Genomic DNA, 18,192 nt, shown 5'->3' with positions numbered 1-18,192 from the left:
TCTCCAAAAACAGTCACATTGCAGGTTAAGGCTTCAGCACAGGAATTTTGGGGGAAACATAATTTAGTCATAATTCAAGTGCCCTCCCTTTGATTTCTGTTCTCTCACTTCTTAGTATCTACTATATTGCTGAAAGAATAAAAATCTCAGTCTGTTAAGAAGTGAACAAGTTTGTCCCTTCACTGCCGCCATAGAACCGTACAGCATAATACCGTGCGTTTGGCTCTTTGGGTCAAATAAATTAAGCCACTCTACCTTGAGAAGATGGGCAAGTAAAGAGAAATTGGTCTCCTGGCTTCCTGATTCAGCCGTCAGAATAATACCAGGCTGTATTATCCTAAGGGATCAGACAAAAAAAGAACTTGGGTGTGGGAAACAGGGGCTCCACATACATTTCACAACTCTTCTCATCACATGGTGGAAAACCACTTTCAGAAACAGGATTTTGCTACTACTGGATCAGCCAAATCTATAATTTTATGAATTAAGAAATTTCCATATGGTACACATCAAAACAAGTAATTATAATCCTGTGTGATGAGAATGTAAAAGATGAAAAGTAGCTAAAAGAAGAAGTCAAAGAACAGACTAAAATATCTGCCTTAAACATGACAAAGATTAACATTTATATTAATATCTGATGGGACATAAAGAGTGAAAGCATATTAAAACCAACAGCAACTGCATGTACTAGTGAATCAACAGGAAACGCAAGGGAGCTGACAACTTGTCAGCCGGAGGGAACTCTGGGGAATCCTCACGCACTCCACTCAGAACGCCCTCTCTTTGCCCCTTATCTCTCCTCCAGGCAAAGGCTGGTTCATCTTCCAAGCTGCACACACAGATCACCTCGCCTCCTATACTGCCACATCCCCCAAATTCCTTCTCAAACACCTTTTTTATACTTTGATTGAAGCCCTCATTTTACCTACTGTAATTATTTCCCCATGAGATGGAGAATTATTTTGAATGCACAGGCTAAATAAGTCTTTCTCATCTTTGTATCTCCAGTAGCTGGCACAGGTTCTGACACAGAGTGGGTATTCAGAAAGTGCTCATTGAATAAATAAAATGCTCATGATTCATGAGGTAATAATGCGAAACAAACACAGGTTTCAAAACAATTTAGTCAAAGAAATACAATGTAAAGCAACTTTTACTAAACTAGGGAACATTATATATTTAACACAAGAGTAAAATGTTATTTTAAATGACAAAAATTACTTCAACCCTTCCGAAAAGTAGCATGGAAATACCTATCAAAAATCTCGGGCGCCTGGGTGCTCAGTTGGTTAAGCGACTGCCTTCAGCTCAGGTCATGATCCTGGAGTCCTGGGATCGAGTCCCGCATCAGGCTCCCTGCTCAGCAGGGAGTCTGCTTCTCCCTCTGACCCACCCCCCCTCTCATGCTCTATCTCATTCTCTCTCTCAAATAAATAAATAAAATCTTAAAAAAATAAATCTCAGCAATCTATTCATTCCTGAGAGTTAGCTAGGATTGTTTCCAAAGGAAACAGCAAAAAGAAAAAAAAAAATGAAAGTAAAAATAACTAAAATGTCACAGAAATTTTCATTAATTAAAAAATAAAAATAGGGGCGCCTGGGTGGCTCAGTCATTAAGCGTCTGCCTTCGGCTCAGGTCATGATCCCAGGTTCCTGGGATCGAGCCCCGCGTCGGGCTCCCTGCTCAGCGGGAAGCCTGCTTCTCCCTCTCCCACTCCCCCTGCTTGTGTTCCCTCTCTCGCTGTCTCCCTCTGTGTCAAATAAATAAATAAAATCTTTAAAAAAATAAAAGAAAAATAAAAGAAAGTATATAGGGGGAGAATAAGCAAAGTAGCATGCATCAACTCAATGAAATATTATACAACCAAAAAACTGATACTTAAGACTGAAGAAATATTATGCACGATTTTTTTAATTTTTAAGGTTATCTGGAACACTTAATCATAAGTTTATTTAAAGGGGGGGGCACCTGGGTGGCTCAGTCAGTTAAGCATCTGCCTTGTTCCCCAGTTGGAAGACGACTGCATTAGAGGGTCTTCTGCTCCCTGGGATGATTACGCATAATGAATACTTGTCTTATTACACAAAGTCTCTCTTTGCTAACACCTCTTTCTCTACAGGACAGAAAGTGGTACCTTGGGTGGAGAAAGCAGCTTACTTTATCCAAAATTTCATAATAAACTAGGATGGGTCAAAGCAGTCAAGACATTTAAAATAATAAAGAAGGTTTGTATTTCAGCAGTTGGTGAGAAGAGATCTTACTGCTGATAACTTTTATGTCACTTTCTTTTACCCTAAAAGTTTGATGGCTTCAAGTCACTTGCTACACTAGATAGAGATATACAAATAAACCTAATGCAGCTACTTTTAAAATCAGATTTAAACTTGACAAGAGCTTATGACTGGGTTAATATTGCTTATACTCATCCAAATGTCACTTTGACAAACTACATGTTTGTCTTGATGACATCTCCCCCTAGGCATATGGTGCTTCCATTAACTCCGGTGTTAATCTTTGTAGCAGCAGAATATGCCTCATTGTTTTCAGAATATTCATAATTTACAAGGCCTCTCTCTTTGGTCATGATTCATAATTGCTCATAACACTGAGGGGAAAGATCCCTGTGCAGATGCTATCCTCTGTGTGTGTGTGTGTGTGTGTTTAATTATTATTAATTTCAAAGAACAAAGTGTTCTCTTTGAAGCAAATGTTTAATAGTCATGATCCAAATTTTAGATGAAAATGATACCTTATAAAGTATAGCATAAAAAAGATGTTATAACAACCTTGGGCAACACAGAGAAACTTTGCAAATATGAAATCATAGAAGAATATAAATTCCACAATTCCATTCAATAGCATTTATTAAAAAGTTATTTTGCATAAGCCTCTGTGATAGAGATATGGAGGATAAACACACTTCATCCCTTGATTCTATCACCAAACTGGCGTCACAAAATAGACAAAGAATCTGAGGGTTACAAGGGGATTTGTGATCCAAATATTGATCCCCAAACTTAGGTCATTAGAACTCAAAAATATTCTCTGGGGAACTGATGACTTCTAAAATCAGTTCCATAGTCAAATATTCCCCCCAATCTGCTCCTCCTGCCAGTAGCATGAAAATTCATACAGATCAACTACAAATCTTGCAAAATAGATAATATTTCATGAGAATAATGAAAGTGACTTTGGAAAAGACCACAGAAAATGAGGCTCTCAGGATAATTTAATTAACAAAGATGCAAGCAATCTCTAATTCTATCGATGCTCTAAAAGAGAATGAAATGATTACCAAGCTTTTTAAAATCCCTTGAAAAGGGGCACCTGGGCGGCTCAGTCGTTAAGCGTCTGCCTTCGGCTCAGGTCATGATCTCAGGGTTCTGGGATCGAGCCCCGCATCGGGCTCTCTGCTTAGCAGGAAGCCTGCTTCTCCCTCTCCCCACTTCCCCTGCTTGTATTCCCTCTCTTGCTGTCTCTCTCTGTCAAATAAATAAATAAAATCTTTATAAAAAAATAAAATAAATTCCCTTGAAAAAATAAAAATAAACAAAAAGGACTCTTTATGATTATGTTTAAATGTTTATGTTTAAATGATTATGTTTAAATTTGACGGATAGCAAATGTGTTATCATAAAATTTTCAGAATACTCCAAAGAAAACCTTAATTCATTTTTTTTCCTAAAAAGCAGCACAGAGTTGCAAATAAAAACCAGAACAAACTTTATTTTCATGATTATCAGTTCTTTTTCCATAAGAACCAAATCTCAATTAAACCTTGGATGCCTATGAGACGTGAAATGTTGATCTCCATCTTAAGCGGATTCACCTTCGGTGAACTTTTTCCAGTGCCAATTATCCTTGAGCCTCCTACATCTTTCTAGTTCCAATTAATGAGCAACATTCTAGCCAGCTAAGCCTATTGGAATTAGCTGTGTGAGAAGGGGCTTTCTGCTGTGGAACCTACTACTACCATCTTTCCCCAACTCACTCCCCTTTCCTGGCACCACATGTACACTGCGTACTCCCCTCCGCCTTTGTGTCTGGTAGCACATCCAAGCCAACCACTGAGAAAGACACACAAGTCTCCCCGGGCTGTGAGTCTTAATGGATTTTGTTGTAAGTCACTCTCAAACAGACAAATATATAACTGTCCAAAAATTCTTACAATAATGACCCCTAGTCTAAGTATCTGAAATTCTTCTTGGAAAGATAAAACATCATCTACTTCTGTTCACCTGACAAACTTGAACTTTAACTCATTAAAACAGCCCCACCACCACTACCAGCACTCCCTAGACCCCATCCTATGTCGGCATTTGGCAAACCCCTTCCTCCAAGATGGTCTGTTTCCCGAACGGAAAATGCAGGGGAAGCACAGCAGTGAGTCTCAGGTGAGCAGTCTGCCTTTCCCAGGGGCTCTAGGCAGAGTCACCAAGTCAGCTAAGGCATGTCGCTGTGTGTTTAGTCACTCACAAAACACTATCACTTGCATGATGTCCATCACCCAGCGAATTCACAGCTACTCATTGAAGAGCTTGGAGAAATCAGCCAAAGCCAGAATGTAGGAATGTTTGATTCCTTGATGCTCCCGTAAGAACAGGAATTTTCAGCCCTATCAATCAGATCAGTGCCACCTTTTCACAGCAAATGCTTGAAATCCAGAGATAGTGATTACACACATGGAAAGAGAGAGAAAACTGTAATATAGAGGTAAAATAAAGAGAAGTAATTTTTACTGTCTTTCAGATGTGTAAACTGTATGTATATACGTATATATATCTTAATATGCAAATAGACATGACTACAATAAATGATATAATGAGATAATAAGATGCTTACAACTATTTTTAATGAGTAAATATGAATTTAAAAGACAGACATTCACCTGCATATTTTCGATACTCTTTAGTGGATATTTTTAAATAAAGACTGAATGTGTGTGTGTGCGTGCATGTGTATATACATATATGTATATCCATATTCATCACACTGTCCATAAATGTGTGTTGGTACAGTTTAAATACCACAGGCAGCACTGCTTCTAGTGATGGGATTTGCCAAAACGGTGGATATGTCTTTGCAAAGTCTCCAATAAATCAAAGTACAACTCTGATGTACTCAGCAGTTACATTACTGAAAATTTCAGAACATATTAAAATTGGGCCAAAAAAAAAAGTTTTTGTTTCATATGTTAAGCGGGGTTAGATATTTGGCTCAGGTGATTACAAATAGCTTTTTTCACCAACTGAATCTTCAACAGAGACATTCTAAGACTGTGCAGAATGCACAGAATAAGCTTTCATCAGTTGGCTATTTTTCTGTATACCCCAGAATGTCTAGCACCTCTGGTCCTCCACCCATCAAACACCAACGGCATTTGTGGACAACCAAAATTAGTTCCCACGAGTTTCCAAACACTCCCTGAGGAGAGGCAGTACCACTCCCACTAAGACCCACTGAATAAAACTGTCCTAAAAATACCGATTAGGGACTAACAGGATACCAGACCCAGTGCTAGACAGTAGGGACCAAAGCAGTGGGGGGGGGGGGGATATATATATATAAATATATATTTGGCTTAGAGCACAGTGGGGAAAGTGGCATTAAACAACTACCCAAGTAATTATATCAATACAAAATACTGTAAGTGCCAGGAAAGGAAATTATAAACTCCTAATTTAGGTGGTGGTGGCATCAGACTTTAACAGTTTGTGGATTAGTAAAATTATTTTCTTTTATTAACTTGGAGACATAAAAAGGGTTGTCAGCTTTTTAATTTTGCAATGAAAGTTTTTTTTAAATAATAACTACCATTTACAATCACCATGGTAACAAGAAGGCAGAAAAGAAATTATTTCTGAATGTTAAAAAACATAAAGCAAAAATGGTGGAAAACCTCACTCACTACATTATTATTTTCCTCTTTCTGCTGCGGTTTGATAATAACTTATCACAGATTGGCATTTCTGTTACCATAAGATCCTTGTGCTCCAATGTGGTCTGTGGACCAGCAGCATCAGGATCACTGGAGAATTTCTGAAGAAGGCAAACTCGCAGGCCCCACTTCATTCCTGCTGCATCAAAATCTCATTTTAATAAGATCCCCAGGTGATTCTCATCCACATTAAAGTTTGAGAAACATTGTCCTAAAACAGATTATACTGACCCTCCAGTGGCTGAAATCCAGCCATAACCATGTACATTTGAGACTCAGTAATGGTCTTTAACACTCAATAACCATTTTCTCAAAGAAGGTAATTGAGGGGTCCTGGAAAAATGAGGGCACAAGATGAGGCATAAAGCATGGGAGCTAGCATCCTAAACATCAATCACCTTTCACCCTTGAAACCTCATGACCTTGAACGGTACCCGCGGCAGGGAGCGAGGTGTGACAGTGCCGCGTCACTCACGAGCACCATGAGCAGCGCTGCAGCGGCCTTCAGGAGCATGAAACGGACTTCCATGGCTTCTGGGTGAGAGAAGGCATCCAGGGACTGGGCTTAATGCTGAGTCCTGCTCTGACTGCTTCGTGCTTCCAGAAGACAAAGGAATTTTTATCATGAGCAGTCAGTAAGTCAGCCAACTGTTTAGGAGACTTGACACATGCTACTCCGAATTCACGTTTTAGGGTATTTTATCCCAATTAGTTTTCCTAACAAAGGAAAAACCTCTAGGTATGTGTTAATCATGGGCAAAGACATGAGGCACAGACTCATGCCTGTTTTCTAAGCCACTGCGATGGGGACATAATTGCCAGTACAGCGCAATGCTTTTTCAAGACAGAAGAAAAGTTCCAGGATAGATCTGTGGTGACATATGACATATGGCCACATCTGGCTACTGACCACATGAATGGGGTCTGTCCAAACAGAGATACGCTGTGCAGATTTTGAAAACTTAGTACAAACAAGTAGAAAATATATCAATAATAATTTTATATCAATTACATGTCCAAATTATAGTATTTTTATATATTGAGCTAAAAAACACATCATAAAATTAAAATAACCTATTTCTTTTATTTCTGTAATAGTACCACTAGAAAGATTTTAATTGTACATGGTTTGTGTTAATTCTGTTGGACAATGCTGGTCTAGAAGCTCATGAGAATTATGCATGCATCAAGCATAAATTTAAAAAGTTATGTAGATAGGGCACCTGGGTGGCTCAGTTGGTTAAGCAACTGCCTTCGGCTCAGGTCATGATCCTGGAGTCCCGGGATCGAGTCCCGCATCGGGCTCCCTGCTCAGCAGGGAGTCTGCTTCTCCCTCTGACCTTACCCCCTCTCATGAACTCTCTCTCTCTCTCTCATTCTCTCTCTCAAATAAATAAATAAAATCTTTAAAAAAAAAAGTTATGTAGATAGATATATCCTAAATCTTGGAGAACACCTGCAGAAAACATTCAGGCGGTGGCCGAATAAAAAGGGGACAGAAGAGATGTTCGGTAGATTTTTTTTCTTTTTTTTAACAACTGCTGATCAAGGGACCCCTTTCTGAAATGTCTCCATGGGGGTCCCTGAATTTACATCTAAAAAAGAGAGAAACAGCAAGCATTTAATAAAAAGAGACAAAGGGGAGGAGTTAGACTGGAGTGCAATCACAGTGATGATGACTTCTATCAGAGTCTAGGAATGCAGAGGAGTGGAAAAGATAAACAAATTCCATTGACAATAGCCAATAATTTCCTGGCCTAAGCCAGTCAAATAACTAAACCTTCCCACCCCGATGTAAAGCGGGGAAGGTGAAACCACAGTCTCGACACTTGAGTCAGATCCAGAAAGGTGCTACGCTTGGACAACAGCCAGAGGCGGCCCCTATCGATTGGCAGACAAGTAGCTGTAAATTAAAATGAACTCACAGCTCTTCTCCCAGGGTACAAAGAAAAACAGAAAAACTTCCATGGAATTAAAAAATAGACTCAAAAATCATTTTTTAAATATGAAGACCTCCATGCGTCCCAGTGCTAAAACAATATCCCCAACGCTGGCAAATGGGGCTGGATCCATTGGGGAAGGAGACTAGGAACATGAAGCAAGTGGAGGAGCTGAAGCCGTCTCCAGTCTGGGCAGATTGCTCTCATTCCTGGCCCTGGAACAATCCCATCGCTTCGGAGGAAAGCTGGATCTCCGCCAACCCGCTGCTTCGGCGGTCGGCTGGGGGATGGGTGAGGAGGCTGGAAATGTCTGGGCAGCTGGCTTTTATCACAAGGACTTCTCTCTCAGAAAGGCTTATACTGAATTTCCTAGACATGATATAACACAGTATTTTAAGTGATTAACCGTACAAAAAGATCACATTTAAAAAAATAAATGTCTAAGGTGTAAGAGGCCACCAACTACATGAATGAAATCTGATGCAAAACAAAAACATTCTATTCTGGGAGTTTTTAGATTCATTAGGCTTGATCTTAACAAATCTATATAGGAGAGAAAAAAACTCACGTAGTGAGAGCTTAATAGAGGCACCAGGAGATCCCCTACCTTATCCCACTTAAAAATAACTTTTAGTAGAGAATTCACCATGAGCCATTCACAGTTCTAAGGAATTTACATGTATTAAAACTCATGCAATCCTAACAACCCTATGGGGCAGGTATTATTCTTACCCCCCTGCTCCAGATGCATGGGGAGGTTAGGAACCACACAGCCAAGAAGTGCTGGAGCCTGGACACGACTGCAGGCTTAGGACACCCGGCCGCTCGGCTGGAGCACCCTGATTTCTCACCCGGGCCATGAAGCCGCCTCACAGCCTCTCAGAGAAGGGCCCTGAGACACGGGCGCAGAGAGACTGACTGTTCCTCGTGACATAGCTACTAAGTGGCGGAATGTGGATTCGAATCCGTATCTAATGCCAAATTCTTCTCAAAGGCAGCTTCCTGTTTTCGCCAAACTTTTCCCCCAGTTCGTAATGCCGTCCAAAAATGTCATAGTTTCTTCTTATTCTCTAGAGGATCGTTGCTAGCCACACTTCTCCCTTCTTTCCTCTTAGCCAAACTGTCAATATTCGTGCCACAGTTTGAGCTGCTGGCTCTCGAGGCATGTGAAGAATACAAAGCAGGACTTATGTTCTTCACAGGGATGTGAATTTAAGGATTCAGGTCTGTAAGTCTGTCATGGAACATGGAAAATAAAACACATGTGTCTGAATGGACAAGTGGGTAACTCGTATTATTTGTCATTAAAGTACCAAGGAAAGAACTAACATTTTGAAATCCCTGTTTCTGGTGTGTTTAGGTCACACACCTTCCCTAATCTGATCCTGAACACAATGTCCTTAAATCCTGACTTTGTCAGATGAAGCAGAATAATGCGGGGAAGGTAGGAAGACAAGAAACATGGGCTCCAGGCCCAGCTCCACTGTGAGAACAGAAAATTGTGGCCTGGGGCACAGTGCTCACCTTTTCAGAATGCAATTTCCTCTTTTACAAAACAGAGATGAAAATACTTACCCACTACACTTCACAGGGTTGTTGCAAGAATTTTCCGAAATAACATATAAGATTGTTTTGTAAACTTTGAAGCCCTACAAAATCTACTCTGATTATGCAGTGACACTCTTGCCTGGATTAGCCAGCATGCATAGGGGTTTCAGGGCTTGTGATGTTAGCAAAGAGGGAGACGGAGGTCCGTCCCTCTAACACCATATACTCAGTAACTCAACCCTCTAGAGGAAATCATCACTGGATTTTAAGATTCAGCAGCTTTTTTTTTTTAACAATGAGAAATAATAAGCACTGATTTAAATAAAAAGCTTGAAAATCTAGGAAGGCACAATCATCACTGCAAATGCCATCCTAATCAAGTCTCCAAGGGACAGCTGAGGATGCTCTAAAGGAACTTTGACTGCTAGACCTTCCAGTCAAATGCAAGATGGTGGAAATTTTACCTTCAAATCACTTCAAAAAGAATTGATATGCACAATGCTTAGGTGTTTTACTCTTTTTTTAATAAGCTGGAAAAAAAAAGACTTAAAAAAACAAACCTAGGGGCGCCTGGGTGGCTCAGTCATTGAGCGGCTGCCTTTGGATCAGGTCATGATCCCAGGGTCCTGGGATCAAGCCCCGCATCGGGTTCCCTGCTCAGCGGGAAGCCTGCTTCTCCTTCTCCCACTCCCCCTGCTTGTGTTCCCTCTCTCGCTGTGTCTCTCTCTGTCAAATAAATAAATAGAAAACAAACCTAACACCTTAAAATCTAATGTTCAGAACCTTTCAGATTTTCCTTGTCAAATTCTTTTTCCTCCTTTTTTCATGTTATCAACATGCCAGTATCTGGGTCTGCAATCAACTCTGCCAAGGAGATGCATATATGGAGAACAGCCCTTTAAAGAGAGGAGCAAAATAACGAAAGATCTTCAAATTCAACTACAGTAACAGCTGCCCCTCTCTTAAAATAAAAGATGTCTAATTATTAGTATTCATGCAGTCAGACTATACCCTCAGAAGGCACAGATCCACTCTTTCAGTCCACAACAGAAATCCTTTTAAGCCATTCGACATCCTGTACTGTGCAGTTTTAGACCTGCACATATGTCTTGGTTGGGGGCCAGGGACTGATATGATTACAAACTCTAGAAAAAACAAAATTTAAGAAGACAAAGAAAGATGTCAAAACTAAAAAATAAAAGAAACAGAATTTTTTTAAAATTATAGTACAAAGAAGCCAGTAAGCTGACAAATGGCACGCTACTACATTAATAATGGCAACTATGAATATTCATTACACAATAGTCATAAATAGAAAGAAGGAAAACCAGAGTGCAGATGGGGCAAAAATGCAGAAAGCTTTTCAAAGAGAAGAAAAGAAAGAATGAAGGAAGGAAAGAAAACACACACAAGCCTCAGACAATGCTATTTAAGTAAGGGTCCCTGGGTGGAAACTTTGATCGAAGATAAGATAGGACAATAAAGAAGGAATTCCCTTACACAAAGGTAAATAAATAAACTATGAACTACCCAGAGTGACAAGAAGTGCTTTCAGTAAAAACACAGTCAGGGTAGTCTTTGCTTAGGATGTTAAGGATTAGAATAATATATCTCCCAAACCACTGATAAAGTTAGGGAAACTGCACCACCCTCCCAATACCTTCACTCCCCACTTAGAGAAGGGACAGCCCCAGATGAAAACCTAACACACTAGTGTGCAATCTCAAATGCTTGATCTTCATAGATCTCGGGAATGAGGAGGAAAAACCAAAGATACAAAGAGAATTAACCCCAACACATGTGTTCATGGATCACAACTTGATTCTGCCTCCCATTACAAGCGAGAGACGTCTTGAAAAGGTCATCACATTGGATCCACAGTCTTTCTAGAAGATAGTTTCAAGAGAGGCACAGAAAAATCCTTACATTCTAAATAAGTAAAAACACTGCCACACAAACGGACAGTCATTTCACTTTTTTTTTTTAAATGTGCAGATTATTCTAAACTGTTTCCAAACAAACAACTGGGGGGCGGGGGGAAGACGTGGGTACTAAATTATTGACACCGCAAAACATCTGGCCTGTAGTTTTTAATTAGACAAGAAAGACTCCTGAAGGCAAATGCCACAAGACTGATAGAAGTGGAGTGAGCACCTACTCCAAGTAGGAAAATCAATTTATTTGCAGCACTTTCATTTTGTTTCTCAATTAGTCCCACAGCCAAGGACTACCCTAACACACTCCTAGCATTCATTTGCAACTTAAAAGTCACACAATTCAACAGTAAATGTAATTCAGCCATCATTTAAATGCAAGGAACTTTCAAGGCTCCTTTAAAAAGGCCACAGTCCAGGAGGCTCCCCGCACGCCCTGCCCACTTTGGCTTTTGGCCCAGGGGGCTGTCCAGGTCACCTCCAGTTCCAACACCTCACTAGCCCTGCGACCCTGTGTCAGTTGCTTAACTTCTCTAAATCTCAGTTTCCCCATCTGTAAAAGTAGAAATAATAATGCCAATGTTATTGAGAAGATTTAAAAATGTATTCAATTTATTTTATTTATATTTAAGGGTTTTTTTTTTAAGTGTCACCATCAATAAACGATTGGTGAATTTCTACGGCATTCTGAAAAATAAGGACAAAAGAAATCTTATAACTGAATTATAGAAATAAACTCACCGAAAGACCCCAATACTAGTATCCATTTATGCTTTCAAGGAACACTTACTCAGCACATACCAGGTACAAAACACTATGCTGAGCAAATGAGATATAGAAGGAGGTAGAAATGCACCACTACCCCCAAAAACCACATGCTCCCATGGGGAGAAATAAGAGGTGATTGTTAAGGATGCAAATATCTGTTCAGACAACAGGTCCCAAGATCATGATAATAAATGTATGAGAGGAGAACATCCTGATGGAGAAAATCTCCCATTTCATCAACTCATGGACACAGAATAGAGAATCGGGACTTAAGGGCTCCCCTTGCCAAGACAATGAATAGGTTCCCGTTAAAAGGCTGGTAACCAAGAAAGAGAACCACATGGACATCATCAGAGATGACGGGGGAGGCAGCCACCCAGAAGTGGGAAAACAGGGGAAGATTTTCCTCCCTCTGTAAACAGGGTAATCATCACAGATCTTCCTGGAAATTCCTGTCACCAAATGCACATTATTAGATGGGATGGATGTGAGCACTGTTCCCTACTAAGGCATTGGTTAAGAATGTTCACACAGAGCTCCTGAGTGTCTTCTGGGATATAAAATCCCATCCACCGAAGCCCATCTAGCTGACAAACCCACAAGTGGACACTGCTTTCTGCCAGATCCAGTCAGCACGTGGTCACGGCAAGGCTACTGTGACAGAGGAGGAGAGGAACAGTGGCAGGAGGAAGCCTAAGTTTGGACTTCCCAGCCTCAGTTTCCCCATCTTTAAAATGAGGAGGTTCCTAAAATTAGATCACTGATGTCCCATGATAAAGCTAGGCAGGCACCACGCAACCCTCAGCTTGTGTGGAAAGGAGGATGACATAAATGTCACCGAGTGTGACGGGGTGCTGTGAGTGGCACAATCAAGTTCTATGAAGAAGTGTACCTGCTATGTCCCAAGACCTATTAAAGAATTTACAAGCATTATCTGATTGATCTTCACAATAACTCTGCCAGGTAGAGATTACGACCCTTGTTGTACAGTTAAAAGGAAAAGGAGGTGCACACAGATTGTCTGCGGGGGGGAAGGGGCAATCCAGCTGGAAGATGGAGCAGCAAGATCCCACGGTGATTTTTACTCACCGCCCTACATCAGAGGGAGCACAGGGTGGAGAGGAATGGGTTCACAGCCCGGGAGAACACAGAGAACACAGTCACAACCAAAGACAGCCAGCGCCAATCAGTTAATCATTCGAAAATAAATCAACTCTCAAAGACAAATACCTAGCCCACCAAACATCGAATCAATAATTCCTGTGACTCACCCCCAAACGGGTGATCCTCGCTGATCCCCGAAATGGTGGTAGATGTCCCACTAAAAGTTCATGCACATTTTTCAGATTTCTAACTGGACAAAAATACTATGCACTAATTGTACCATCTACAGGACACACTTGTGGCTTTCACTACAGAAATATTTAATAGACTTTTAAGAGCAAAGGAATGTCAAACTAAAGGTACTAAAGAGGCATACAGTATCTCCAACATTCCTCAAAACAATCTTCAAATAATTAAACCTAATAATCAGTTCTGCGACACAGGATGTTTTAAAAACTCAGCAAACTTACTCTATCCTTTGGTTATTAAATGTCTAGAGAAGTTGAAATAATCAATATTTTATGTTCATTAAAATTTTTTATGTTGAAAAATATTCATCTGAGACCTAAAGAAAAATAACAGCTTTCACTTAGAAAGTTACAAGCATCAAGAGGAAAAAACTGATAAATACAAGAAAGGAAGAGATTAAAAAATCATTTGCAGATGATATGATTATATACCTAGAAAACCCAAAGGAAGCCCCTGAAAAATCCTGGAACCCATGGAGTTCAGTAAAATAGCAAAATAGAAAATAAATATATAAAATCCTATGGGAACAAGAACAATAAAAATTGATTCTCATTCTTAATTAACTATTTTTTTCAAGTGATGTCTTAAAATAACATTAATGACAAATGAAAAAAGCAAGCCACAAAGATTAAGAAAACTACAATAATGTACTTTATGAAGAGATTTTTATTTAAAAAAGATAAAACATGAACAGCACTGGGACATACCATGTTCCTACACAGGAAAAAAAACTGTAAACTGAAATGATATTCTTTTAAAAGTATTCAAGATAATTCCTTACTAAATATGAAATTTTAATTTTCTAAATTTTCAGATTTTTTATCATCTGTATTTTTTTATCTTTTCATGAGTGACCAGGTATCATTTTATGTTTAAAAATAGGATTCTAATTAAGAACAATAAAAATATCAAAAGTTTTCAAATGTAATCTTTGAGTTTCAAGGCTGTATTTTAATCAAATTTCCAGTTTTCATAAACCCCTGAATGTGTCAACTGAGTTACTGAAAACAAGATTGAGCAGTAAACACAGAGAAACAGAAAAAATCTGACAGCTTCATTTCTTTCCCTTCCTTTACCCTCAAGATAAATGGAATCTGAAGTAAAAAAAAAAATAGGTGTTAAAACCGAGCTCAGCAGCACATCACACATGCCACTGGCCTTGGAGGAAAAATGCCCAAATAGAAGTGGAAACTAGTTAAAGGCTCTCCCACATAAGTTAAATGTTCCCCAAACAAATAAGAGGAAGGGTTGGCAAATACATTCATTTTTAAAGTAAATATTAACTTTAATGAGCTTGGTGACCGGAAAACTGATTCTGCTCTCTTGGTATTTTCACTTCTCTGATCCTTCTCATCAAAAAGAGAAAAAAAAAACCACTAAGAAGGCACAAATTCTCCTGCTTCTGAGCTCAACTTGTATCAGAGAAGAATCTAAAATCACGCTTCATGTTTGTGCCCTCAAATCTTCCCTACTCAACTGGTGGTAAACAAAGAAGACAAATCAAACAATATATGTGCCAGAACCAGTCCCTGAAATGCAGTGGGGAGAATAAGGAAGTTCAAGTCTTTTTTCAGGGGTCATTCTGGTCATTGTCGTACAGGGGCCAATTACTATAAAACATTGGCATCCCCTGCCTGCTTTTGTGTTCTTCTTCCCTTGCCCAGTCACGAACCAGAACAGAATGATCTCGGGCACAGTGGAAGGATGGCACAGGCAGCTCACAGGTCATCAGGAGCCTGGACCCACTGCCTGGGCTGTGAAGGGGCTCAGGGCGAGAGAAGCATCGTGCAGGCGGCTGAGCCATCTGCTTCAGACAAGCTGGAGCTCACTGTCCCCACCAAAACCAAGCAGTTTGCAGGGGGTAAAAAAGGAAAGAAGAAACCCCAGCGATGTCAGAAGTATAGGAAGAAGAGAAAGAAAAAACTGGTCTGTTTCTTTTCTCAGCTCCCAGGTTACCAATGAAAAGGAATACAAAGTAGTCAACGTCTCTCTCCATGCCCACCTAAAATCTTTCTTTTTCGGCTAAGGTGTAAATATTAAAAATATCTGCCTTTTTCTGCTATGTTTTTAACCTTCATAAAGATTTTGGTTGTCACAATATGAAACAAAAATGTAGAGTCACTTCACATGCCCGTGTGTGTGTGTGTGTGTGTGTGTGTGTGTGTGTGTGTGTGTTAGACAGGATTTAAAGAAAAGAACTGAGTTTATCTGACATTTTCTGTTTGATAGTAACTACTTGTCTTTTTTTTTTTTTAAGATTTTATTTATTTATTTGAGAGAGAATGAGATAGAGAGAGAACATGAGAGGGGCGAGGGTCAGAGGGAGAAGCAGACTCTCCGCTGAGCAGGGAGCCCGATGCGGGACTCGATCCCGGGACTCCAGGATCATGACCTGAGCCGAAGGCAGTCGCTCAACCGACTGAGCCACCCAGGCGCCCAGTAACTACTTGTCTTGTTTAAGGAGGCAATTTTACACCCATTGGCAGATCTTCTGACACTGTTTTCTGACCATGCCAGTTAAAACACATGCCAGCATCAGTTCATAATGCCTCCGCTGGAACCAATCTGTAGGCAGGCTGGTGATCCATGGTCCCTAGTCCAATCATCACCCTTCCATAGCCTTCACTGTCTGCAGAGCCCTAAGGAAATCTGTATTCAACTCCTACTACCAGAAGGATCAAGTTTATATCTCAAATAATTCCATCCAATCACCACCCAAATCCAGACAAAAATGGAAATACAAGCACAGTTTTAACATAAGCTTGAAATTGAAATCTAAAATGCAAAGAATAATTCAGACAAGAGGCCTCCTTGATCTCACACTAACCATGTTTCTCTTCAGCAACTTATTTAATCTTCTTGGCCCTGTTCCCTCTCTGTAAAATGAGTGTAACTCAGCTCAAAAATGACACAGATCTACTGCAGGAATCCTTTAAGTTTACTTGCTTTTATTCCTTATTAGGAAAATCACTCATCTACCAAACATCAGGTGCATCCTTGTAAGAACTTTAGGTCCTCCCCCCATCTGTACGCCACAAAGTACACCCACAGGGCCTGTGTTGTTGTTCTTCTCCCTTCTCCTGGTAAGCAGCCCAGGAAAATGCTAAGCACACCCTGGAGTCAGACAGACTGGGCTGCAATCATGGATTAGACCACAGTCTAGCTGAGGGTCTTTGAGCAAGTCACAACTTCAATGAGCCTCAATTTCCGTATTACCCTTTTGTTGTATTTCCTTTTGTCAGATGTTTCCCCCATACAGGGATACGTATGTTTTACAAAGCTGAGATCCTACTCTATATGTAATGGTTGTTTTTACTCAACATTGTAAGCTTTATTTTATGTTTTTTAATATTTAAGAAATTGTCTGTAATGAGCATGATTACTTTCTTAATAGCAAGTATTAAAATTATTGAGTGAAAAATATGCAACTGTGATAAGAAGGAAAAATTCTGAACCTGAAAAAAAGTCCAGGGTGAGTTCGATATACCGTATTACCTAAAAATATATTCAAATGGAGGGAAATGATTGTATATAAATGCATATATATATATATAAATATTATAAGAAAAATGAAGGAAACATTGTAGTTACTAGAAGTCAATTATCCAAAATTGTGGTCATCCAATTAATGTCATTAATATGGGCTTTAAGATTTTTATCTTCCAATAACTGTACAGAAATTAATATAAAGGCAAACCAGTGTATCTTACAAAATATATATTTATCTATTTCTTCCTTTTATGACTAAAGCACCTTTTTGTTGCACATGTAACACATCATTTAGATAAAGTAATGCAAACCTCTTGAGGAAAGTTCTGAGCTCAATTAGGGCGTCTGGGGACAGGCCATATGTTACCAGGCCTTTTGCACACCTGAACCCCAATATCTAATGACCCAAGAATGCTCATTTATAAAATTAAATAGTCTTTCTTTTAAGAGGAGAGAATCAAGCGCTGCAGAACATTCTCCATCATTTCACTTGAAGACGATATAAAGAGAACTACACAACTAAAGATTTAAATAAATGAACACCTATAACACAAAAGAAGTTGTAATTCATGCTTTGAACGATGATTACTAACACAATTTTATCTCATCAATCTTATCTCTTCTTTAACTTTTTAATTAATGAAATTTTCATTAAAACTGAAAAAAATAACTAAGTTATTCTTATTCATTTTTCTCTGTTGTAGACTAACGTCTACTTAGCCTCTTCCTTGTTAAAAAATTCTTGATCACTGTCTTAGTTTTCTTTTGGCTAAAATATCTAGAAAACTGAGATATAAAGAAATACACAATTGTAGAACTAGGACTTTATTTTCTGAGCCAAAAATCAGGATGCATGATCTGAAATCAAGAGCTCTTCAAAAAAATTCAGACCACACATGACCACATTAATGTCCATCTTCAATTCCTTTCTAATAGTTCAATAACAGATACTCAGAAAAGTGGCTCTCAGTTATTTTCATCATCTGAGCATACCTGTGGGAAATGACAGACTCCCAAAAAAGAAGCCTGGCTAGATGCAGCAGCAGTATTCTCAAAATGTGTGATTTTAGTAGGGGAAGTGCACTGAAATCTTTAGGAAGCATTTAGAAACTAACCCTTCACACTCATCACTGTTTTATAGAGCTGGTGCAATCTCCTTTTTTTTCAAAATCCTTTAAAAATAGAACAAATAATGCTCTGAAGTAACCAAGTTATTGT

The 18,192-nt window shown here is 39.3% G+C and overlaps 1 protein-coding gene and 1 long non-coding RNA gene across 4 annotated transcripts in view; both read right to left on the bottom strand.

The window, feature by feature from the left end:
- Positions 1-18,192, bottom strand: part of CDK14 (cyclin dependent kinase 14) — a 542,651-nt gene that overhangs the window by 507,238 nt on the left and 17,221 nt on the right. The window lies entirely within an intron of this gene.
- Positions 7,923-9,492, bottom strand: LOC141373853 (uncharacterized). The gene is made up of 3 exons (XR_012380204.1): positions 9,458-9,492; positions 8,734-9,116; positions 7,923-8,251 (listed from the first exon to the last, which is right to left on the bottom strand). It is a non-coding gene; the product is annotated as an uncharacterized lncRNA (long non-coding RNA).

Source organism: Callorhinus ursinus, unplaced genomic scaffold (genome assembly GCF_003265705.2).
Source record: "Callorhinus ursinus isolate GAN/ISIS: 27379988/994484 unplaced genomic scaffold, GSC_fseal_2.0 scaffold12, whole genome shotgun sequence".
NCBI lineage: Eukaryota > Metazoa > Chordata > Mammalia > Carnivora > Otariidae > Callorhinus > Callorhinus ursinus.
Note: the sequence above shows the minus strand (reverse complement) of the source record. Positions and strands in the feature narration are given on the sequence as shown.